At 44.3% G+C, this 26,471-nt stretch overlaps 1 long non-coding RNA gene across 2 annotated transcripts; it reads right to left on the reverse strand.

Annotated features, from left to right (window-relative positions):
- Positions 1-13,639: 13,639 nt before the first annotated feature.
- On the reverse strand, positions 13,640-26,258 carry LOC118085498 (uncharacterized). 2 transcript variants are annotated; one of them, XR_015949453.1, is made up of 4 exons: positions 25,884-26,258; positions 21,767-23,701; positions 19,875-20,039; positions 13,640-13,892 (listed from the first exon to the last, which is right to left on the reverse strand). It is a non-coding gene; the product is annotated as an uncharacterized LOC118085498 (long non-coding RNA). The 2 variants fall into 2 exon arrangements; XR_004692645.3 differs by having other exon boundaries at positions 13,642-13,892; positions 21,767-21,859.
- Positions 26,259-26,471: the final 213 nt, after the last annotated feature.

The raw sequence follows: 26,471 nt of genomic DNA on the forward strand, positions 1-26,471 counted from the left end.
TAAGTCCCCATTTCAAATCTTGTCTCATCCACTAATTCACCACGGGGATTGAGCTGCAAGTCATGGAGTCTCAGGTTTGAAATTCACTTCCACCATTAACTTGTTATATTTGTGGTAGGGGCTGCTGCAGCTGCTGACCGGACTCTCCCTCTTCCCTGGCTGCTGCTTAGCGGGTGGCATCCCACCCCATAAATCTCTGGTCCGTTTACCTCCCCCCCCCCCGCCAGTCCCACATTAGATTCAATGCCTAGTTTAAAGGATCCAGTTAAAAGTAGTAAGTGATATGACAGACCTTCTTCCTGACACTATGCAGATCTACTCTTACAGTATTGGGCTAAACAAACAAATAGTATAAACTGGTATAAGAGTTTTCTAAGCATGAAGTCATGCCACAGTGGCTCCCATATTGCAAATCTAATGTATGATAGGCTCCATAGTGACTGTAGACAGGTCCCCCCCCTCTCATCTGCAATAATACTGACTCACCTTACAGTCATAAAGTATGTCCGACATGCGTTGAACACTTTAAAGCACTATATAAAAATGCTAATTATGATTGTTCTTATTATCTCGTGTGGTGTAGCAAATTGTGGCCTAGATGAATGTGGTTTAACTTGTGGAAGCTGTTGCTGGTAGCTCTTTTCCATACTTCTCATTGTGCATGACAATTGGGGAGCCATGCCGATTCCCGGACATTGCAACCGTTGCAGGCCAGAAGCATTTCACTCATTCGACTTCACACATGCCTTAGATGAATCGGTGTTTTGAAGGTGCAGTATCAAATAATTTGCCTTGAAGTGTTAAGCAACATAATAAAATAACTCACAATTTGAATGGTTAATAAAACCTGTGAGGTTTTTGATCTATTAACAGGTGTTTGATTAAGGGTGTGTGAAAGAAAATCCAGAAGAATTGTGTAAGAAGTGGGATTCCTTCAAAGGTTTGGAAATCGGTTCAGCAGGAAAGAAGAAAGAGTCCATACCAGAGAGGAATGGCAAGCTAAGATGATGGATTACGCTGAAATGGCAAAGCTGACTGGAAAGCTCAGGAACCAAGAGGACAAAAACTTTGAAAAAAGAATGGGGAAAGTTTATACTTTGTTTAAGAGACCAATGCAAGCAGATGAAAACACTAGCAGGATTTTAATCTCACTTGTAATGTAACAAATACTATGGAAAATATGGATCGATATAAAACATAGATTATGGAATAATATGCAGTTGTAAATGTTGACATTAGGACCCATGGAGGGGATGGGGGAGTCTCGAGATTCAGAGTAATCTCTGTATATGGATATGCATTTGGATTGTTATAAATTTACATTTGTGAAATCAAATAAAAACGATTTCAAAAGAAAAGGAAATCAGTTCAGCCAGTGCTAAAATACATCTCTGTTCTAGAAGGGAGGTGGCAGTTGAGTAATGAATATTATGCCATTGAATAGCGAACACGTGTGGTGGCTGCTGACAGAAATGGACCCCAAATGGGATCGCCCAAAAACAAGAGGGAGAGACCAGCAGGAGGTAAGCCCAAGGTTTGCAGAAGTACATTTAAGAGAGCCGCTCCAGAGGAAGAACCGTGAGGAGAGAGAGACTTTGTGCTGGCCATCAGGCAATGGCTTTTTCCACCTGCCTTGCCTACTCCCTCCAGCCCTAGGAGCCTTTCAAAGACCATGACTTTGAGAAACAGCAGGAGCAGCTGCGAAGGAAGAAGAGGAGCTCAGAGATATTTTCTTTTAAAAGTTTATACGTTGTGTGTCCTTGTTTCTCAATTTGATCCTTTTACGTGGTTTAGTATGTTTCATGGTATTTTATGCGTTGTGACCTGCCATTATTTTTATTGATTGTTGTTTAGTCGTGTCCGACTCTTCGTGACCCCATGGACCATAGCACGCCAGGCACTCCTGTCTTGCACTGCCTCCCGCAGTTTGGTCAAACTCATGTTTGTAGCTTCGAGAACACTGTCCAACCATCTCGCCCTCTGTCGTCCCCTTCTCCCAGTGCTCTCAATCTTTCCCAACATCAGGGTCTTTTCCAGGGAGTCTTCTCTTCTCATGAGGTGGCCAAAGTATTGGAGCCTCAGCTTCACGATCTGTCCTTCCAGTGAGCACTCAGGGATGATTTCTTCAGGGCCCATTTGACTTCACTCTCCAAGATGTCTGGCTCAAGGTCAGCAACCACACTACCTGGGGTGTACGAGACCTCCATATCTTTCTGGTATATTTCTGGTATAATTCCTCTGTGTATTCTTGCCACCTCTTCTTGATGTCTTCTGCTTCTGTTAGGTCCTTACCACTTTTGTCCTTGATTATGGTAATCTTTGTACGAAATGCTCCTTTCATATCTCCAATTTTCTTGAACAGATCTCTGGTTTTCCCCATTCTATTGTTTTCCTCTATTTCTTTGCATTGCTCATTTAAGAAGACCCTCTTATCTCTCCTTGCTGTTTTTTGGAAATCTGCATTCAGTTTCCTGTATCTTTCCCTTTCTCCCTTGCATTTTGCTTGCCTCCTCTCCTCCGCTATTTGTAAGGCCTCATTGGATAGCCATTTTGCTTTCTTGCATTTCCTTTTCCTTGGGATGGTTTTCGTTGCTGCCTCCTGTATAATGTTACGAGCCTCCATCCATAGTTCTTCAGGCACTCTGTCCACCAAATCTAAATCCTTAAGCCTGTTCCTCACTTCCACTGTGTATTCATGAGGGATTTGATTTAGATTGTATCTTACTGGCCCAGTGGTTTTTCCTACTTTCTTCAGTTTAAGCTGGAATTTTGCTATAAGAAGCTGATGATCTGAGTTACAGTCAGCTCCAGGTCTTGTTTTTGCTGACTGTATAGAGCTTCTCCATCTTTGGCTGCAGAGGATATAATCAATCTGATTTCGATGCTGCCCATTTGGTGATATCCATGTGTAGAGTCGTCTCTTGTGTTGTTGGAAAAGAGTGTTTGTGATGACCAGCTTGTTCTCTTGACAGAACTCTTATTAGCCTTTGCCCTGCTTCATTTTGAACTCCAAGGCCAAACTTGCCAGTTGTTCCTTTTATCTCTTGATTCCCTACTTTAGCATTCCAATCCCCTGTAATGAGAAGAACATCCTTCTTTGGTGTCATTTCTAGAAGGTGTTGTAAGTCTTCATAGAATTGGTCGATTTCACTTTCTTCAGCACTGGTAGTTGGTGCATAAACTTGGATTACTGTGATGTTAAAAGGTCTGCCTTGGATTCGTATCGAGAGCATTCTGTCATTTTTGAGATTGCATCCCATTACAGCTTTTGCCACTCTTTTGTTGACTATGAGGGCCACTCCATTTCTTCTACGGGATTCTTGCCCACAGTAGTAGATATGATAGTCATCCGAACTGTTCGGATTTTTATTGATTACAGTTTAGTAATTCCTTACTGTAATTGCTAAGTGTAAACTTTTTAATTATTATTTGCCGATATTTAATTTCACTGTTTACTATTATAGTCTAATGAATTGTTGAATGTTGCTTTCTTTGATATAAGTTGTTTATTTTAAAGTCATGCTTCTATTTCAACTTTTTTTATAGGATCAGATTGTTACTAGGTGTGTGATCTTTGCTGTCTATTTTGTCATTTATTCAGCTTGCAAACCGCCTTGTGTGTAGTAATATAGAGAGGCGGTATACAAATTAGAAATGAAATGAAATGAAAAAGAAATTAGGAAGGTGGGGGCAACCATAAGGGATGCGGGTGGCATCGTGGTCTAAACCACTGAGCCTCTTGGACTTGGCGATCATTTGGCAGTTCAAATCCTTGTAACGGGGTGAGCTCCCATTGCTCCGTCCCAGCTCCTGCCACTCTAGCAGTTTGAAAGCACGCCAGTGCAAGTAGATAAATAGGTACTGCTGTGGTGAGAAGGTAAACAGTGTTTCTGTGTGCTCTAGCTTCTGGCACAGTGTTCCATTGCGCCAGAAGCGGTTTAGTCATGCTGGTCACATGACCAGGAAAGCTGTCTGTGGACAAACGCCGGCTTCCTCAACCTGAAAGCGAGATGAGCGCCGCAACCCAATAGTCACCTTTGACTGGACTTAACCATCCAGGGGTCCTTTACGTTTTTACCTTTTACCTACCACCACCACCAAAAACCAGCCCAACAGCAACAGAACTTTTGCTGTCTTTTGCTGAATCAGAGTGACTTTCTAGGATTTCAGATGGGGATCTTCCCTCGGCCCTAACCTGGAAATGCCAGGGATTGAAATTGGGACCTTGTGGGTGCTAAACAGATTCTTTACCTCTGAACACTGGCCATTCACCTGAGTGCTAGCTGGAAAAGAAAAGCAGAAAGCAAGTGGTTATGGTTGCAATGCACTACTTGGAGGGGACGTCTGGCTGGAGTCTGCAAAAGGAGCCCTTGTATTAGGAGGTGAGAAGGCATTGCAACATTTTATGGTGGGTCCCACTTGCATATGGAGGAAAAGAGGAGCTGTCCGGAGACACAAAGCCATAACCCATCTCTTTGTGAAAAGTGCAGTAAATCTTTTTTAATATCCATGCAGAACAGACAGGTGTTCTTGCTATTAGCGTCTCATCCAAAGAGAAAGAGAAAGAGACGAAGCCCACACATCATTAACATCTTTAACATCTACAAGCTATAATTATCTCTAATAGCAGTACACAGGACTCTGCAGTTTCAAAGTGCTTTACAGACATCAAATAATGAAGTGCTTATGACATCCAGATAAAAAAGATGAGGAAACTGCGAGGGCGAAATAAGCAATTTTCCCGTAACTGCATATGGGAAAGCAGTGTCTGCAGGGATGAGTTGGGGTATTAATCACACGGGTTTGTACAGTCATGTCGTCAGGAAAGAGGCACTAATTCTGGCAGAGAATTCTCAACACCTCACCAACATCACTACCCAAGATCCTTTGAGGGAAGCCATGACAGGTAAAGGAATATGTCGGGCACTTGCACCAATACCTCACACTTAGATCATAGCTTCCAAGTTCTCCCTTTTTTAAAGGGATTTTCCCTTATGCTGAATAGGCTTCCTCGCGAGAAAAGGGAAAACTTGGCAGCTATGACTTAGATCCTTCTCATCGGCCCTCTTTCTGAGAATGATTGATATTCTTTGGTCCACTTTGAAGCTGCATTTTTGTGGCAAGTTGGGTTGGTGGGTGGGTGCAGGATGGTAAGAATGACCTTGCGGGAGTAATAATATTAATAATAATAATAATATCGGCGAGCCCCAACAGAATATTAAAACACAATAAAAGATCAAACATTAAAAACTTTCCTAAACAGGGTTGCCTTCAGATGTCTTCTAAAAGTCAGATGGTTATTTATTTCCTTGACATCTGGTGGGAGGGTGTTCCACAGGGCGGGCGCCACTACCAAGAAGGCCCTCTGCTTGGTTCCCTGTAGCCTCATTTCTTGCAGTGAGGGAACCACCAGAAGGCCCTCGGAGCTGGACCTCAGTGGCCGGGCTGAACGATGGGGGTGGAGACGCTCCTGTTCCTTCAGGTATACTGAGCCAAGGTTGTTGAGGACTTTGAAGGTCAGCACCAGCTGTCTGTCTAGACCCGAGTTCTGCTTGTAACAGTGGTCAGTCAGATGCCTCTGGAGATACACAACCCATCTGTATGATGATGACAACCATTCCCGCTTTATCTCCAGAACATGCTATTCCAAAATGAGGGGATGCTATGCAGGGCAGCCCCAAAGCATTTTGCTGCCTGAAGTGGAACAGCAAATCGAAATAAACACAGGAACAAAATCATGGAGCATCAGGCTAAGATTGGGTTTCTTCAGTTATGTTCGAACCAGGAGGCAACACACAAGCAAGGAGTAGGTCCTTGGTATGAGGAAAGATGGAGAGATGCTATTGGGAGACAGAGAGAAGGCAGAACTACTCAACAGCTACTTTGCCTCGGTCTTCACCTAAAATGAAAGCACTGCCCACCCTGGTGATAACAAAATGAACTAAACAACAACAACAACAACCACAAGAACAACAACAACAATTTATTGTACCACGCCCATCTGACTGGATTGTCCCAGCCACTCTGGATGGCTTCTGAAATATACTCGGAGTCAAGAGTGAATTTCATGCTCTTTATTCAGCTCATAGTCATCAAGGAGGAGAAGAGAAGACGAATGGCTCTTTTCCCAAAACCATCTGCTTATATACATTATTTACACAATGGGCCTTGCGTGATTGGCTACTTCAGGGCTACACCTGTGGGCCAATTATATTGTGGATTGACTTTTGCCTGCAGCCTGATTGGCTGCTCCTACAGGCCAATCAGGTAGCAGATTCACTTCTGCCAGCCGCCTGATTGGCTGCTCCAGCAGGCCAATCAGGTTGCGGATTCACTTCCACCTGGAGTTGGATTGGGTAGCTCCCGCTGAATCTGAATCCTATTGTTCTAGGATTCAGCTCAGTACATAACAGCTTCCAACAAAATATAAAGGGACAAAACAAAACATCTAACATTAAAAGCTTCCCAAAACAGGGCTGCCTTCATAAGGTCATGTGATTGTTTCATGACACCACAAATCAGCCGTCTGAATGCCTGCTTCTGTGTAACTATGTGGACTAATAGTCATTAATTTGTCTAGTCCCTCCAGCCCCAGAATACATTTTTTAAAAAAGCTACCTATATATAAGAAAAAGGGACCCAGGTGGCGCTGTGGGTTAAACCACTGAGCCTAGGGCTTGCTGATCAGAAGGTTGGTGGTTCGAATCCCTGTGACGGGGTGAGCTCCTGTTGCTCTGTCCCAGCTCCTGCCAACCTAGCAGTTCGAAAGCATGTCAAAATGCAAGTAGATAAATAGGAACCGCTACAGCGGGAAGGTAAACGGCGTTTCCAGGTGCTGCTCTGGTTTGCCAGAAGCGGCTTTGTCATGCTGGCCACATGACCTGGAAGCTGTACACCGACTCCCTCGGCCAATAATGCGAGATGAGCGTGCAACCCCAGAGTCGGTCACGACTGGACCCAATGGTCAGGGGTCCCTTTACCTTTTATATATAAGAAAAAGGAGTGAGGGGAGAGAAACTGCTGTAACTTTACCCAAGAGGCTTCTCATCATTATCTTGACAAATCCAAATGTCAAAACATTGAGGGTGGCAATAATATATACTGATGAAAGCAGTGTATTAGTGTATCAATAGAGGACAACTTCAAAATGTCTTTTGAGGTGGGTGGTTTCATCTCCCCCTTCCCCTTTCACGAAAGCAAACCATAAGACAATGTTCTTCCAGGATCGCTGAGCCTGGAGTGGCCTGGAGTAAAATTTCATGGCACGCTGCTATGATAACCTGCTGTAGTTGCCACTTTGTTACTGATATGGGCTGGTGAAACATCACCCCGGACTTGATTTGCTATTTATGTAACTGATCCGTCAAGTGGAAACCTGCAAGTCCTCTATTCAGTTTGGTAAACATGGGCTTGTCTGTCACCTCGCATTGTTCCTCTTCAAAGTACAGTTGCCACCTTATCTGGCAACAGCTTTCTTTAAGAGTGCTGTGCCTGTGAAGTCATCTTTCACCACCGAACCTGGCATCTTGTTGTTGTTTCTCCTTCTCCTTCTTTTCTTCGCAGAAGCAGAGACATTCATCTCTACCTTAATGGTTAATTAATTTTGAAAATGTGTATTTCACAACACAGTCATAATAAAGAATGAATGGAGACTGGGAGATGGACAATGGAGCCCAATGCCCCTTCTTCACATTGCCTCCCTATTTAGTTCTTCCAATGTCATCCAAAACACAGATAACTTTTCTTTCATGAATTGTCCTCTTGAATGATTTATACATGTTGTGTTATCTGAAGCCCTCTCCAGATCCCCTTGTGGGTTCAGCCAGCCATCAGCTGAATAATTGTTAATTTTAACACTATAAAAGGTTCTGATGCCAGAGAGATAAAGTGTTGAAGGGGAGAATTAATTGAAATGTATCTTCTAATCACACTGACTCTCCACTTTTCAGTCGTACAAAAAAATTATACATCGGTTTTGAGGCGGAGATAAATTTACATCTGCGTGGCCCATAAAGCTTCAGGACTAGCAGGAAATAGATAAGTTAATTGTCTCTTGGACCCATAAAGGGTTTGCCCAGAAAATAGACCAGGGCAGGCCTACTGTTCACAGCACACTGAGCGCTCATACATCGGATCCTTCCTAAGCAACAGCAGACAAAATTGGTCGGGAGATCTCTGACAGGCATCTTTGACAAGACAGGAGACGAGGAAAGAGAGAGGGAGGAGCGGGAGGGTGGGGGAACGGTTCAACTCTACCAAAATTTAATCTGGGTATTAAACACTCTATGCTTCTGATATACTTTTGAAAACACGCTCGTGCACACGCACATATATATTTTGAATTAATATGAGGCACCATTTCAGATGTTAGCAGGACAGTGCAGAGAGATTCCAAGGTTCCCCAAGGGCCGAGGGCCTGTTCTTGGATGCATTCAAGGTCAAAGTGCAACAAAAAGCAATGCAATTTCCCTCTACAGTACAATAGAGAATGGGGGGGGGCGTTATCAACCCAGGACCAACTAGCACCTGCTGTCGCTGGGCTTCTTTTAAAACAACAAAGGAGCCTGCGCCTTTGGCATGCTAACCTGCTACATAGATATTGTTTATTGGAATCGTCACTGAGTGTGTGGCACCTGTCAGCTATCCTGAGATCATAGATGCTCCTGAGCATTAGTGGGGTCTGAAATGTGGAGGGCTGGGGACCCCTTTATGGCCTCGCCTGAAGTTAAGCAAACAAATGCCACCCATTTTGGTATTTCTTTATTTTTTTTTTAAAAAAAAATCCAACCAATAATTTATACAACATGGTCCCAGGGGTTATGATCGGAGCGCACTTGTGGTTGTTCAAACAGAGGGGGAAACAAGAGCCTAATCTGGAGGATAGGATGGGAAGGGAGAGCAACAAGACAATACCGAGTTCATGGCAGGAGCGCCATGCCAGACCACTGGTGCCACTGAAACTGACTCTAGAAAATAAATCGGAAGTTTTGTGAGAGTACAATATCAGGTGTGTACTGAACAAAAGCAAAAGGTATTAAAGTACATTAACGTGGCCTTTTCTTTAGAAACTTGAGTTTCCCCTCACAATTACTTTAAGTGAAATGAACTTTGAGCCACCTCTGCTGTCCTTTGCAAATGCTCCCCTCTGCAGGGGGGAAAAAAAACAACAAAAACCTTTTGGACAGTGCTGGAACAACAGGACATTACAAGATTTAGGCTGCAGTCCCATACAGTGTATAAGATTACACACACACACACACACACACACACACACACACACACACACACACAAACTTACCTGAGTAGGCAAGCACAGGATTGCACTGTCAGGTAGTCATAGCTGCCAAGTACCCCGTTTTCTCTGGGAAAACCCCGATTTTACTTACCTTTTCCCGGTGGTCCCCCATATCACTTCGTCTCCCGTTTTTCTCCATTATTTTCTCCTGCCATTTTTTTCTTTCCGATTTGCCCTTCTATGGGCACCAATAATGGCCGCTGCCAGCTTCAAAAGTCGCATCTACCCATGTCCAGAAGTGCATAGACGCGACTTCTGGTGTTGGCGGCAGCCATTTTTGGTGCCCATAGATGGGCGGAGCGACACCGGAAGTTGCATCGACGCACTTCCTGACATGCGTACAAGTGACTTTCGAAGCCGGCGGCGGCCATTTTCGGAGCCCATAGAAGGGCAAAGCGACACCGGAAGCTACGTCGACGCAACTTCCGGTGTCACACGCCTGCCGGTCCCGGATTCTGCAGTCCGGGACTTGGAAGGTAAGCAGGTAGTACCTTAAACACAGTTACAAAGGAGTAAGATCCATAGACCCCAAGGTCCTGAGCAAGCCTGCAATCCTACGTACATGATGTCGTAAGCCCTAATGAGCGCACTGGAGCTTACTTCTAAGCCCTGGGCTTCATAGCAACAAGGTAACACTTGGGATAGGTACTCTGATTGTTACCAAGGAGGGGCCGGTCCATATTTTGGTCAGATTTTGACTGCCTTATGGGCATGTTTTACTTTCATAAATCTAAGCGCTCTTTTGCACGTTACATATTAGGGTACATCCAGGGTTGGTTGGTTTTGTTTTTGTTTTTAGCAGGAACTAAGGGGAACTTAGTTGGTGCTGTGGTCTAAACCACTGAGCCTAAGGCTTGCCGATCAGAAGGTCGGTGGTTCGAATCCCCACAATGGGGTGAGCTCCCGTTGCTCGGTCCCTGCTCCTGCCAACCTAGCAGTTCGAAATCACGTCAAAGGACAAGTAGATAAATAGGTACCACTCTGGTGGGAAGGTAAACGGCGTTTCCGTGCACTGCTCTGGTTCACCAGAAGCGGCTCTTAGTCATGCTGGCCACATGACGTGGAAGCTGTCTGCTGACAAACGCCAGCACCCTCGGCCTATAGAGCGAGATGAGCGCTGCAACCCCAGAGTCGTCCGCAACTGGACCTAACGGTCAGGGGTACCTTTACCTTTACCTAAGGGGAACTGAGTTCCCTTACCTTTCTTAAATAATAAATAATAAATAAAATTAAAATCAATTAAAAATTAAAAATTAATAAAAATTAATTTTAAAAAATTTGTCCAGAGGGCTGGAATGGATATACACCCAATGCCCAAGCCAAAAATCCACCTATATCTGTAATCAATAAAGTTGTGGCCATTTCTAACCCTGATCATTGTCTGTTTGAGTTTATTAATCACATCTTACATTTAGACACTGTCAGGGTGGGGGTGGAGGGGGCAGCGGCACTGCAACTGGGCCCGCAACAAACAAACAAAAAAATAAACAAAACAAAAAAATTTGTGGTATGTTCCCCCACCTTTCCTCCCAGAAAAAAAGCACTGGGTACATCTAAATATGCAAAATGGAATAAACATGTCTGGTACCGGTGACCATGCCCGCCCACCCCCCTTGTAATATGGTGAGATGGACCTAAAAATACAGGGGAAGATCAGTGCATGGCCAAGTGAAATGTGATGGGTTGCTATGGCTGAAACTACCGTACCTCCTTTAGTGGTGGCCCCCTGGTTGTGGAACACCTTCTCCTGACACAGGCTTGAATGTTTTTTTTTCTGGTGCCCCCATCCTTTTAAAACTTGTAAAATAGCTTTTAAATAAGTGCTAGTTGTTATGTTTTGCTCACTGCTCTTCACAGGGCTTGTTTTTTAATCTAACTTTGGAAATAGTTTTCCAATATTGAGGCTGGGAGTGCCATTGATTAAATGTAACCAAAATGGCACCACCTGCATATAAAACGTAGGCATCAGCAGCCTTGGGTAAGTGCCAAAGTTTGCAGGAAAGTATATATATATATATATATATATATATATATATATATATATATATATATATATATATGGGGGTGAGGACTTTAGGGAGATGAACACAGCCCAATGAACACAGAGGAGGCTCAGTAGGAATAGAATGCATTTGACGGGGTAGGAAATGAAATGGACTATCTGAGACAGGAGCTCTGCAGGTTGAAACATTCTTATGCAGACCCTGATTGTTTTATTGTCTTATTCTTCATAATTGCTCTTATTCTATTAGATGCCCTGAAACTTGTTACAGGGCAGCCTATACGTATAGAAAATAATAATAAATGTACTGTATTAACTGTGTGAATAGCTCAGTTGGTTAGAGCGTGGCACTGATAATGCCAAGGTTGTGGGTTCCAGTCCCATGTGGAGCAGCTGCGTGTTCCTGCATTGCAGGGGGTTGGACTAAATGATCATCGGGTCCCTTCCAACTCTACAATTCTATGATTCTATTATCTGCCCTGGGGGGGGGGGCATTGGCATCTTGAAGCTGTGAACTAGATCTGGAGTATAAATAAACTGAATAACTTTTCTTACATAGGAAGGTGCTAAATTCCTGATTTCTGCCTTAGCATTTGGACTTTGAGATACAGGGTGAGGACTTTAGGGAGATGAACACAGCCCAATGAACACAGAGGAGGCTCAGTAGGAATAGAATGCATTTGACAGGGTAGGAAATGAAATGGACTATCTGAGACAGGAGCTCTGCAGGTTGAAACATTCTTATGCAGACCCTGATTGTTTTATTGTCTTATTCTTCATAATTGCTCTTATTCTTTTAGATGCCCTGAAACTTGTTACAGGGCAGCCTATGCGTATAGAAAATAATAATAAATGTACTGTATTAACTGTGTGAATAGCTCAGTTGGTTAGAGCGTGGTGCTGATAATGCCAAGGTTGTGGGTTCCAGTCCCATGTGGAGCAGCTGCGTGTTCCTGCATTGCAGGGGGTTGGACTAAATGATCATCAGGTCCCTTCCAACTCTACAATTCTATGATTCTGTTATCTGCCCTGGGGGGGGGGCAGTGGCATCTTGAAGCTGTGAACTAGATCTGGAGTATAAATAAACTGAATAACTTTTCTTACATAGGAAGGTGCTAAATTCCTGATTTCTGCCTTAGCGTTTGGACTTTGAGATAAGTGCGGAGAGAGAGAGAGAGAGAGAGAGAGAGAGAGAGAGAGAGAGAGAGAGAGAGAGAGAGAGAGAGAAGCTTGCTACTATGTTTCAAGGCACATAGCAAAATGAAGATTAAGCATACTGTATAACTTCAGAACAAAATGCAAAAGCAACCAAGATATTGAATGAACCAGGGACATACTTGGATAAACTGCATTGTATTAAAGTACACAAAAATGCCATCCAAATCTTTCCTCGGCAAAGCTCAAAAATGGTCTACGGGCTCAGAAACGGCTAAATAGCAAAAGTTTACTCATTACTTAGATGAAAAGTAATTCCCATTTCTCAGCAATCCATGTCTTTAATTGCATTTTCTTTATAAGCTGGATGTAGGTAGGCAGAATTGTAGGCAGAATTACAATGGAGCAATTGAGAACCAATGATTTTCTAAGCCGCCGATAGTAGGTATTTAATTTTGCTTTCAAATCCATACTGTGGTGGGCACTTAGGCACACAATAGCCGAGGAGATATGCCCCAGTTTATAAGATAGTATGAAGAAAATGCATAATGGAGCAACCAGATATATAAATAGAATAATACAAAGAAACCTAATCTACTACCAAAGCTATAATTCAATCCTTTTGCAACACAAGTGCAGAGCTAAACTGGCTTATGAATAAGCACTACAATCCATAGATGGGGCTGTATAACCTTGGCTGGGTCTAAAACCTTGAATTATTGTTGAGCATTTTAGAGGGAAGAAATAAAGAAAGCTAATGACTGTGTCAGGAACAGGAAATATTAGTAAATACTAATTTTGGATTAAACGTATGACAAAAGAGCAGGTCCCACACCCCCTTCCGCTCTCCTGTCAATCCCACCATCTTTTCTTACACATGCACACCCAGCTCTCTCTCTCTCTCTCTCTCTCTCTCTCTCTCTCTCTCTCTCTCTCTCTCTCTCTCTCTCTCTCTCTCTCTCCCTCTTTTTGAATGTAGCCCATACAACGGGTGGGGGAGGGAGTCAGACCGCAATTATGCAACTGCAGTTCAGGGAAAGGCTGCCCCTACCTTTATTCTGCACAGCTCTCTTGATATCAGATCAACAGACTATAAGGTAGGGTAAAATTTAATCAGCAGTTATGTGATGAATGTCGTCGATGCCCGGATGCACCAGTCATTATGCATGTGTGTGTATATGTATATAAACATGCAAACATATGAAATACATCTCAGATAGTTTATTTGGTGGATTCATGCTTTCTACCTAGGGAAAGGTCATCGTCGCTCAGGGGTAGAGCTTTGCATGCAGAAGACTCCAAGTTGAATCTCCAACATCCCCCGGTAGACCTGGGTATGTCCTGTCTCTGAAAAAAGTTGCTGCCAGCGAGTACCAACAATACTGAGCTCGGTGCTGTGACTCGGTGTGAGGCAGCTTCCCATGTTCTTCAATCACTCTCCTGTCAGGAAGAAGAAGAAGAAGAAGAAGAAGAAGAAGAAGAAGAAGAAGAAGAAGAAGAAGAAGAAGAAGAAGAAGAAGAAGAAGAAGAAGAAGAAGAAGAAGAAGAAGAATTTATTATGTATATCCCATCCATCTGGCTGGGTTTCCCCAGCCACTCTGGGCAGCTCCCAACAGAATATTATAAACACGATCAAACACTGTGCACTCCACAATAAGCTTCCAAGGAAGCCCAGCCCTATGCAACAACCTGTTGATTGAGCTCGTCCAACAAAACCTACTATGTTCTTTGGTCGTAAATGAATTTTATGAAAACGAATTGTCATGATCCTAGCCATGCCACTGTTGTCCCTCTTGTTGGAGAGGACAAATAGGAAATTGCAGTAGGGTTTGCAGACCAAAATATGCCCAAGAGGAGAACTAGCTGGTCCACCAAATATGTGTAAAACTTCACGCAATTGTACTATCCCTTTTGCATCACATCACAATCATGCACTAATCTGGCCATTTTCCCAAGGTCCCATTTAGAAGGTCCATTTGCAGGGACCTCACCAAAGATGCACAACATTTAAAAGGTCAGGTTATTCCGCCACTGTTGGAATAAAATTGAGGCTACATTTATTATGCTGAGGAAGGATTCATTTTGCACAGTTGCTCACATCTATGTTACATCATGCCAAGATGATAGAAGGTGGTCGTAGTTCAGGGGTGGCGAGGGTTGGGGAATGTGAGGCAGAGATTTGCTGCACTTTTAGTTTTTTAGAGCTCTATTCCAGATTCTCCATCATGTTCAGTCCTGCGTACATGCTTGCCATAATGATTGTTTTTCTCATTTGGCTAGATTACCTCCTATGATTTTTAAGAGCAACATTTGTGTTCAGGTGTAGACAACTCTAAACACTTACATAAGGAATTGAATACAAGCACATTAAAGCCGCCGCTTCCACTCCCCCCCCTCCGCCTCCTCCTTTTTCGGGGGCAATTTAATATTCTGCAAATGTTACAACTTTTCTCCCTCCCCCAAATTAAAAATAAATCAGCTTAAATGCCTAGAGGAAATCTGGCTGTTTTTAATTTATTGTTTTGTCGTAAAACTCTGTGTGCTAAGAGCCAAAATAAAGCAACTCTTGGAACTCAAAAATATAATGTGAATGTTCTGTCTCTCTTCTTTTAAAAAAAGAAGCCCAAGCAAGCAAAAGCTGTTAAAGGGTGAAAGCATTGTGCTTATTATTTATTACAATTCTATACTACCTTTCTTCCAAGAAGATGAAGGTGACATCTCCTCTTCCCTGAGTTTATCCTCACAACAACCCTGTGAAGTAGGTGAGACAGAGTGGTGCCCGAAAGAAAATAAACATTTCAAGTCAGTCCAGAGCAGTCTCGAGCAGGTTGGCTGCCCTGGCACTGAGGGACGGAGATCGCTCCGGCGCCCACGCCCTCACAGGGCGCAGCATGGTTTCTGCGCGGCTTTACCACGCGGCACCCTGCCTACCGGCCCATCGCCCTGGCGCACCGCGCCGCCGGGGGTCTACCTAGAGCCGGCCCTGAGTCAGTCTATCCTAATACAGTTGCTTACAGACATGCCTCTGGTCTCCTTGTGAGTAATGCAGCAACTTGGATGTTCAGGGTTTGATGATGAAGGACAAACAGGGAGGGAAGACCACTGGCAATATTCCACTCTTAAGGGATTTTGACCCAGGTGGGTCAAAGCACAATCCTATACATATCTGCTCAGAATTAATTCTCATCAAGGTTTAGGATTGCAACATAAATTTATAACTAAAATGCATGCATGCCCATGGCTATACAAAAAAATTCCTTCAGTAGCACCTTAAAGACCAACTAAGTTTTTATTTTGGTATGAGCTTTCATGTGCATGCACACGAAAGCTCATACCAAAATAAAAACTTAGTTGGTCTTTAAGGTGCTACTGAAGGAATTTTTTTTATTTTGCTTCGACTCAGACCAACACGGCTACCTACCTGTAACATGGCTATACAGTTTGGCTCCAACAACACTTGCAGTATACCCCCACCCCGAATATTCAGTCCACCTGGTCATTATAGCATCTCAGCAGTGGGGTGGGGGGTGGGGGGGAGATATTGGCATCACTTTGTTTTTCTTCTTTCCACTCTATGCTCTTTTGCTTTTTTGAGAAAAGCATGTCCATTAGATGCTTAGCCTATGGTCTATGTGTTGTCATTGTAGACTTATTTGTGCAGCTCCTGGAAAAATGGTGTGGGCGCGCCTTGTCATGTTATCTCACGCAGGAGCTTCCTGCAGCCAATCAGGAACCGTGTTTTTGTTTCTGAACGTTTTGGAAGTCAAATGGACTTCTGGAATGGATTCCGTTCTCAACTTCCAAGGTATGACTGTGCGGCTTAGGACAGAGGGGTGGGTAGCTGGGAAGACAACGGAGTACTGATCTAGCCCCCAGCACCACAGTTGGGTGAGTGTGCATATCCTAAGGAAAAGCGGGACATTCTGGTATCAAATCAGAAACCGGGACTGCTTCTGTAAAGCCAGGAAAATAGGGACACTTGGAGGGTCTGTGAGGAACACACAGAGAAGCAGACTTTGGTGTAGCCTTTCAGATGTTGTTGGGCTGCATAAGAAGCCCCTGCTGAATCAGGCCCAAGCCGCATCCTGTCTGGCCTCCACTTCTGACAGTGTCCTATGGGAAGCCCACAAGCAAGACTACAACACCCATCATTCCTGACCAGTGACCATACTGGCAGACCCTCCAAGTGTCCCTATTTTCCAGGGACAGTCACAAATTTACAGAAGCCATCCCGGTTTCTGATTTGATTCCAGAATGTCCTGCTTTTCCTTAGGGCATCCCTAAGGAATGTTAGAGGGTATGGTAGGATGTCCCCATTTTCATCGGACAAATGTTGGAGGGTATGGAGTTATGCAAACACCAAGCCAAGGAGATAAGTAACTATACACCCTTTAGAAGACATCTGAAGGCAGCCCTGTATAGGAAAGCTTGAAAATGTTTAATGTTTTGTTATGTTGGGAGCCACCTAGAGTAGCTGGACTAAGCCAGTCACATGGGTGGGGAATGACAAACAAACAAATAAATAAATAAATAAATAAATAAATAAATAAATAAATAGGATGTCCCTATTTTCATTGGAGAAATGTTGGGGGATATGTACTGGCTGATATGAGTTGGAGTCCAACAACATCTTGAGAAGGAAGGCTGTCATGGCTGTTACTTGAGTTCTCCACTGAATAAGTTCCCTTCCAGTTCTGGGATTCTGCTAAATCAGCTCTAAGGCAACTGAAGCACTTATAAACCTTGGCACTCTCTCTCTCTCTCTCTCTCTCTCTCTCTGTGTGTGTGTGTGTGTGTGTGTGATGGCGGGGGCTAAAGAAAGAAAACTATACAAATGAGGAATGTAGTCTTGCAAGTGTGTTTAAGGGCCTGGCAACTTTTGACAACTGAAAGTGATGTGGAATTGGTGGCGGAGACCTGCACAAAGAAAAATGTCAACTTTGAAGGGAGGGTATGGAAAGGCTTTCGTGCACAAACAAAGCAGCAAATACACAAAGTGCCTCTTCAAATAGCGCAGTGATAAGTCTATTGAGCGTGTGAGTCATCTTTTCAGTTAGTGAGAATGATTAGGTGCAGATCGCTATCAGGAAAACCACTATTCTCTTCTAATCCTTTTTTTTTAATCTCTCATGCTTGCCAACTTATTATTACATTCAAATTGCCAAAATTAGATGGGATTGCGGCTTTTTGCTTGCTCAGGAGTGTTGTTGACGGTAATAAAAAAATAATGCAACCAGTCTTTTTAAACTAGGCCCAAGTATGTCAGAGATACACACACACACACACACACACACAGAGAGAGAGAGAGAGAGAGAGAGAGAGAGAGAGAGAGAGAGAGAGAGAGATTGTTGTTGTTTAGTCGTTTAGTCGTGTCCGACTCTTCGTGACCCCATGGACCATAGCACGCCAGGCAATACCACCCTTTCTCAAAGCTCAGAAGTGGAGTAGCCATGTTGTTTGTGGGGGAATGTTTTGAGTCCCTGAGCCAACTGAAACTGCTTCTCATTGCTGTTTCAAAAACTCTCCCTTCTGCTCCTCAGTTTTGTGAAATGATTTATTCAAACAAGGCAACCATTGCCAATATTGTGCTAGCTTCCCTGATATCGTGGACTAAAATTCCCCTCGGCCTTAGCCGGCATGGGAGTTGTAGTCCAAATTCCCCTGAGGGCACCAGGTTGGATGAAGCTGAAATAAACTGTTGCAATTTCCAGAGAGAGTTTATTAAAAAGAAAAGAAAATCAATCTTTGACATGGTAATGGATCTTATTCATTAAGAGACGATAAAAAAAAAAACCCCAAGCAAAATGAAGGGCCTGGGTTTAGGTTGCATCATGTGCTTCAGATGCAAATTGACTCCCTTGCACAAGATGACTTTCTCATTATTCCCCGTAATTATATCGATACCATTGCATCACCGCCAAGAATTAACACATAATAAAGGCCATGTTAACCAAGCATCAAAGCAACTGAATGCATTTCAACCATCCACTCCTAATTAATAATTTTCAAGGGTCTAAAGTAAGAGTGTGATGGATGACAACAGGATTCCGCTTCTGCTGAAGTCAGTGGGAAATATCACAAAGGCTAGAGAAACAAGATTAGTATAATTGTGGTGTCTTGGTGGTAGGAAGTATGAAAGGGGGCAGATGTCTCGGGAGCATTTTCCTTGATAGCAAAACTGTCAGCCCTTTGATAGCAGCGACAGCTTTGTCACTGCATTCAAGGAAAAGGGAAACCAGTGAGGAAGGGATACCATTACTGATATCGGTAGGGGAGATGAAAGGGGCAGAGATTCCATTATGAGGATAAGATTTTCAGCCTACTTTGGGAAATGATGGGGGCTGAATTGCAAAATAAACATAAAGTCCAAAACCACCCAATACATTTTAAGAGTTAATTGTTGTGCGGTGCATAGAGCATAGCTGCCAAGTTCTCCCTTTTTTAAAGGGAAATTCCCTCATGCAGAATAGGCTTCCTCGCAAGAAAAGGGAAAACTTGACAGCTATGGCATGGAGACAGTCGGGTTGTGCATCCACAGCAGTGACCAGAGGAGGGGTGACCGCTGGAAGGAGCATAAAGATAAGAAACGCCATGGTGTATCTGCAGCAGCACAACCAGACACCTTCATCTGCTCCAGCTGCAACAAAACATGTCTCTCCCATATCAGTCTTTACAGCCACAGCAGGCACTGCAACTCTCCAATGATTTGACTTCACCCCTGAAGGTGCACTCCTCCCAAGACATATGCCAATAGATGCCAACAAGTTGCCAATACAACTGTGTTTCTTAAACTTTTTGGACTCACTTCCTTTTTGAAGCTTGTATTGGGGAGAGAAGCTTGTGACCTCCTAAATTGCTAGACTGCAATTCCCATCACCAGTGACTATTGGCCTGTTGTCTGAGATTGATGGGCATCGGAGACCAAAACACCAGGAGAGTCACATGCTCCCTATCCCTGATTTAAACTTTTAAAATAGCTTATTGTGTACACTAGGGATTTACTATATTGGTTTTGCTTCAGTTTAATGGTAATGATTTTCTCCAACAAATTCCTCCATGGGGGTCTGCCCCACAATTTGAGAACCGTGGCAATATATTACATCACAGAGCCATTACTGGGAGCAGGGGTTTGTGCCTTTGACGTTCTGCATTTAATTGTTTCAAATAAGAGTTAGGCCAGATGTAGTTACCGGTAATACAATAGCTAGCCAGAGGTAGAGGTGCTCCTTCTGAGGACTAGCCTCATGACATAGATGGGGGTCAGGAAGAAGGGCACAGCTTTCCCCTGCCCTCTCCAAATGGTGTCCCTGAACATAGTCTTTTCTCTACTGGAGGTCAAGTTTGTTTGCGGTAAAAAGAGCAGAGAGTCTTAAGACACTAACATATTTCTGGCGACATAAACTTCATGGATTAGAGTCCCACCTTCATCAAATGCAGGAAGTGTTCTGTTTGGGGTGGGGCATGTCTGATTTGCGTCTCTCCCCCCAGCTGATTAACTTGGTGGTCAGTCAATGAGAGAATGTTCCTGGTGTGTTTCTCTGAGTATCCTCTTAGTTCTGGGCAACAGAGATGCCCCTTGCTTTCAACCTGGTGTGGGGTGGAAAAAGGAAAGAGGAAGCTGAATTTAAGCAATTATAATGTTTAGGCAAAATGTATGTATATTGCACATTATAGATTCGTTGTATACAGGCAAACTCTCAACTTACGTTCTAGGTATCACGCTTAAAGCCAAAATTGCATATAGTCAAAACGCATTGGGTAAAATGGCGAGGGGGTTGGCAAAGTCTTTTTTCCTGGATGCCTGTCCCCTTTCCACCCCCTTTTCAAGTTAAAGAAATTGCCAAGTGTGTAAAGCACACAACTTAAATGCGGGAAAGTTGCAAGCTACCTGTATTTCACATTATGAGCACATTTTATGTCAAGTACACATTGCAGAGTAAATCTCTATAATCTCTGCAATATGTAGAGCAGGGCTTCCCAGATTGAAGTCTGTGGACCACCAGAAGTCCATCACATGTCTGCATTAAATAGCCATATAGATTTTTAATTGTATTTTATTGCTTCTTTTATTTCTTATACTTTACTCTATTGCATTGCAATTTGAAATCTAAGGAATGCAAATTGTAATACAATAAAATGCAATATAAGAAATAAAAAGCAATAATAATACAGTTTAAAATCACACAGAATTTAGAAAAGCATATTACAATTACTACAACAGGCAGGGGAATCATTAAGTGTGTTGCCAAGACCCTCAACCATTTTCAAGTGGTCTGTGGGATAAAATGTTTGGGAGCCAATATGAATTTCAATATGAATTTCAAGTTTGGAGAAGCCAGAAAAAGGAAAGGAAGAAGTGAAGAAAGAAGTCAGTGTCATAAGGGGTAAGTGAATGTACCATCAAGTCTTTCATGTTAATTGGAACCATGTACAGTATAGGTTTAAAAAACAACCAACTTTTTTACAGGGAGTGGATAAATTCATTGGCTTAGTCCTCTGCATTCTCAATCATTTGGTCATTTAATATGCAGTCCTATATTTACTTGACTGGAAAACAATGGGACTTACTTCTAAGTAAACATATAGAGAAATATAGAGAAGTGTGCTATAAGATCCCCCATCTCAGTGCCTTCCTGAAATATCAAAAAGTTTGGAGGGAATGATTCAGTAGCAGCCTGAAAGGATTAAATTGTTTTGAGCTGTAGAAGATCTCAGTGATCACTGACTTCCATGGTTAATGACTCAGGAACTTGCATTGGTAATATTGAAAATGTGAAATAATAATAATAATAATAAAGGCTGCCTCTGAGTACTGTATATGCAGAGGACTTCCCCCCCCCCACCTACTGAATTACATAGCCATTCTTTATGAAAGGATTAGGATAAAGTATTCCACATCTGAAGCAGTTTTTCATAGCTTTAAGTTGAATATAGAAGAGTAATTAGAAAGCTTTACTCTATATCTAGTAAAGAATATAGAATAGTAATTAGAAGACAGGAGTGCCTGGCGTGCTATGGTCCATGGGGTCACGAAGAGTCGGACATGACTAAACGACTAAACAACCACAATTAGAATAGCATTTCACTTACAAAAACAATCAACCATCTTCTGTCTCTCTCTGCAAAGCATATTTCAAGAAATAATAATGGTGATGATAATAATAATAATATCTCTTATATTATTGGCTTATTCAATGCATAAAAAGAGGAAACATATACATTGCTTAACTGGACTAGTCAGATTCCAAGCAGGTGATGGAAAGCAGCATAGGATTAGGCCTGGAATAAAGTCCTCACTTTCCCATTAAACTCACCAGTTGATATTGGGCCAATCACCAACTCTCGGTCTACTTCACAGGGTTGTCTGAGGTTCAATAGCAGAGAAAAATGTGTGTGGTTTTGAGGTCCTTGGAAGAAAAGCAGGGTATGATGTAATAATTGGCATAAAAGGCATGGTCAATGACTGAGGGTAAATCTGGGCATGTCAGTCCGTGTTTGTGATTCTTCCCCAGAATTTGTGGGGTGCTTAATATTGATTATTCAAAGCATGGTAAGTGTTGTAGCAGTTGTAACGGTGTTGTGTTCAATTATGCCAAAAGGAATTTTTTGTGTTAAAACCACACAACAACAACAACTTCAGCTGCCGTCCTAAACGCACCATGATAAGCCCCACTGAAAGCAGGAGGACTCAAATATGCATTAAACATGTTTTAAGCATTTGTTTAAGGCATTTGACCTTAAAACAACAGCAGCAAACACATTTGCCTCTCCGAAATTCTAATCTGTGTGATAAAATGTAATCTTTCTAAAATCCCCCCTCCCCTTTTCTTAAATCCATGCCCACAGTTTGAAGGTCCAAAGTACAAATGGAGGAAGCTATTTCAGAACTGTGGGGTTTTAGAAAAAGTGGCAAGTCGCACCCCTTCCCTTCCCTTCCCTTCCCGCCCTCCACCCCAGCCTCCACATATCCTCTTTTTTTGCTTCCCGGTTTAACTCTTCTAAACCCAACTGAAGGGAATGACACACAAGCGGAGTCGCTCCTTTGGTGTCCGCATTAATCAATCTGACACGTCCATTCATGCCGTGGCCACGGGAAGGGAGTGTTAATCGTTGGTCTCTTTGACTCTTGAAGGGTATAGCATTCTGCCATATGCTGGTATTTTCCAGATCTGGCTCTCTTGGGGCGAGGGAATTAGTCGACCCTTAGTCTTCTGGGTGTATATGGCTGGCCTGTCTACCCGTTTCGGGAAGGGAGACAGATAGACAAATTAGATGCATGGGAGGAGGGGGAAAGAGGCTGTTAAAGGGGTGTGTGTGTGCTCCCATTCTCTTTATTGTATTAACGAGTTATAAGAAGTTACCAGAAAAGATAGGGGGGGGGATCCCATGCCAGCCGCTTTCCTGCCTGGTAAGTAAATTTCTCAAGAGAATTTCCTAGCCATCCTGAATGGTTCACATGCCACAATATGACGCTATTGGCAAAGAGGTGGATTTTTCTTTACAGTATTTTTTGTGGAGGCCTTGTAAGACCTTGATGCATGTCTACTCAGTTCGAATGGGTTAGTTCGAAGTTAGTTCGAATGGGTTTTACTCCCCCAACCTTACTGATATGCTTCCTCGAAATTCAGCCCCCGCTGAGTACAAGGGGACTTTTTGCTGCTTCTTGCAAAAAAACAACAACAACAAAAACCGAAGCAGATTGTAGAAATGAGGCACGAGTCAGTGAAGCACTTTTAAGTCCCTTTGATTTCGGTTTCCATGCTCAGAACTAAGCCCGCTGTGTTCAGTGGGACATGTTCCCTGGTCAGTGTGTGAGTGGATAGGACTTCAAATAATTACTGTATATTATTATTATTATTATTATTATTATTATTATTATTATTGTTTACATTTGTACACTGCCCTTCATCGGAAACGCCTGAGGCGGTTCACAACAGAAAAATACAAAATGAGAATGCAGAATACATAGTGACACAGAAACAAACCAATAACCCCCACCTCCCACAAACACAGTTTAAAGAGGAACGTTTTTGCCTGGTGCCTAAAGATGTATAATGAAGGCGCCAAAAGACCCTCGCTGGGGATAACATTCCACAAATGGGGAGCCACCGCAGAAAAGTCTCCTCTACTGGAAGAGGAACATGAAGAAGGGAAGAAGGTCCACCAGAAAAGTGCTGATTGCTTTTTTCGAATCTCAGAAATAAGGTCCCGTATATCAGCCCTTGACTCCTCCAAATGAACCCAAGAACCTGAAGAAGCCAGAGTGGAGAATAACTGGAGTTAGATGAAGACATCGTCTGGGAAGATACCGTCTGCCTGCGTTTTTCTCCCTCCCTTGCCCTCTTCCTCCTTTTCCAGATTCCCCTCTCTGATCCCAGTTTTGATTATATCGGTGGGAACATGCAAGAGCGCCTCCTTCCACTCTGGCCTGGCTGGTGTTGTTGGCGTAGCTTCAGTTTTAGCCAGGCACCTGTTACTTTTCTCTCTCCTTCGGTCTAAAGTTGGCGCCCGGCATGCATTTAAACAGGCTGGCAGAAGCAGAGTGAATGAAGTTCGGGGGCTCACGATTGATCTCTGGAAGAAAAGGACTTGAAGAAGGGAATAATACCGCGATGCCCAACCGAAGTCCCAGTTGAGTCGCAGCGCTTGAATTTAAGCCGACTTTGGTGTCGTTGAAAGACACCAGCTGGACAAAACGATCTGAATTTCAGTCCGGAGTGAAACCGATTTAAGTCGTGCTCGCACCAAGGAGACTCTAATCGGTTTAAATCCAGACACTGCGCCCACACAGTGCATTCAAAGCGCATTGTCCCTCTCTGGGAACTCTTGCTTAACTCTCACAGAGCTATAGTTCTCTCAGCACCCATAAAAACCACATTTCCCAAGATTCTTGGGCTGGAGGGAAGAGGAGAAAGAGGAGAGAGGTGTGTGTTTTAGATGTACTTTAAATGTGGATCGGGCTGACAGGTGGCTGCAGCAATTCTTCACCTGCATATTTGGGGGCGGGGAGGGTCACTTAAAGGAAAGGTGGATGAGTTCAGAAGCACAAAAAAGAAAAGAAAAAGGTTTGAGGGTTAGTTGCCAGCATAGCTGCCAAGTTTTCCCTTTTCTCATGAGGAAGCCTATTCAGCATAAGGGAAAATCCCTGTAAAAAAGGGATAACTTGGCAGCTATGGTTGCCAGACGGAATGCAGGGTCGAAGCAGGTAGCGGGACAAAGGAGGAGTAAGTCGCCGGTCTGGTGGGAAGGCGCCCGGCAAAAGCGATCTGATTTCAGAGCTATCCGAAGTGGGATGGGGGAAGCCTTACTCCCCACCCACTTCCTCACTCTTTGATCCGAAGCATCCTTTCATGGAAGTAAAAAAGAAAGTCCCGTTGATTGAAAATGAATTACGCTTCCCCACCCCACCCACCCCAAAAAATCAAAGTAACGCTGCTTAGGGTTCTATCCTCTGCAGAGCATCATTTCACACGCAGTGATAACGTTTCCAAAGACATCAGAGGGGAGATTGGAGGAGGGAGGAACTCCCTACCGAAGTTGATGCTCTGAAGTGACCGAATTTCGGAATGAATCGTTTAAGAGAGGGAAAGGGAAAGTGCGAGGCGTGGTGAGGGGGGTTTCTTGCCTCCCCCTTGCAAACTGCAACGGAAGAAATGCGCTTGTTGAACGTTCCCCCCCTCCATGGGCGTAGCCAAGAGTGGGAAGGGAGGGGCAGCTGACCCCCATCAATAAAAATAAATAAAAATACATAGCAAACTGAAGTTCTGCCCCCCCTTAACAAAAGGCCTGTCCCTCCCTAACAAAAACCCTGGCTATGCCCATGTCCCCCCTCCCAGCCGCTCGTCCTGCCTGAGGGAGCCCGCAGGGGAGGGGGCGACGTGGGCTCGGTGCTTCCCCCGGCTCCTTACCGCCGGCCCTCTCCCCCTCCTCCCACCCCCGCCACTATCCTCCCGCACCATCACCCGCCTTGTGGTATTGATCAGAGCTCTCGGATCAGAGCTCCCGTCCCGTCGATCAGCCTCGCCTTCGCCGGGGAAAGAGTTAATGGTCCCTGCAGCTGCCGAGCCGGGCCGCTTGCTTCCACACACCACGAAGGTAAGTCACAACCAAGCCCGCGCACCGCCTACGTTCAAACCAGGCGAGCGGGTTTTCCCTTGACAAACAGACGGGCAAGTCAATGCGACTGCAGCAGGTGATCTGGTAGCAGGGAAGCAAGGGGCCGGTGAATAGGTTCCCTCCCCACCTTCCGCCGTCCAGGAGACAAATATTGGGGGGGGGGGAACCGGGGTCTCCTCCTTCGCCACCGTTAGCTCCCTAAGGATTTCGAGCCCTCCTTCTTAATTCAGGACACACACCCCGCTCCCAGACAGATAAGTTTGAATTGCCAAAAGATCTGTCCCGGGTCATTTCCCCCCCCCCCCCGGTGTGCACCTCGGAACGAAGCGCCGCCTTCAAGTGGAAGAGCGTTTCCGAGAAAACTTCGTCAGGAAACTGTCGAGAGAGCACTTTTTTCCGGGAGAGACAGAGAGAGATCCGCGCGGACCAACTCTCTCTCTCTCTCTCTCTCCCTCGACGGGCAAGTCGCTCCTTGGAGAGGAAGAGGAGCGAGAGCCAACGAAGCGCGCGTTCGGTTTGGGGGTCCTCGTGAGAGATCGCGGCCGGAGTGCGATTGAAACGGAGGGGACCCCCCTGTCGAGAAAGGGGGAGCCGTGGCGGCCCCGTCCCCCCCCCTCTCCTCTGCTTAGACGACAGGCGAAGCCGGATGGCCGGCTTTTTCGGAAGAGGAGGGCGCAGAGTTTCCAAACGGAAAAGTCGCGGAGAGATGGTTCTGAGTGCGCACGCGCCCCGTTTTTTGCTTGCCCTAGCTGGGGTGGGGGGGGGCGGAGAAGGAAAGGAGAGAGGGAAACACCCCACTCGCCCAGTCCCCGCCCCTCGAAGGCCTGCGGCGGCGTGAATGAGAGACGGAAACGCGCTCTCTTTAATCAATGGAACCCGGGGGAGGGAGGAGGGGGAGGAGCC

The sequence above is a fragment of the Zootoca vivipara genome, chromosome 4 (genome assembly GCF_965207765.1).
Source record: "Zootoca vivipara chromosome 4, rZooViv2.hap1.1, whole genome shotgun sequence".
NCBI lineage: Eukaryota > Metazoa > Chordata > Lepidosauria > Squamata > Lacertidae > Zootoca > Zootoca vivipara.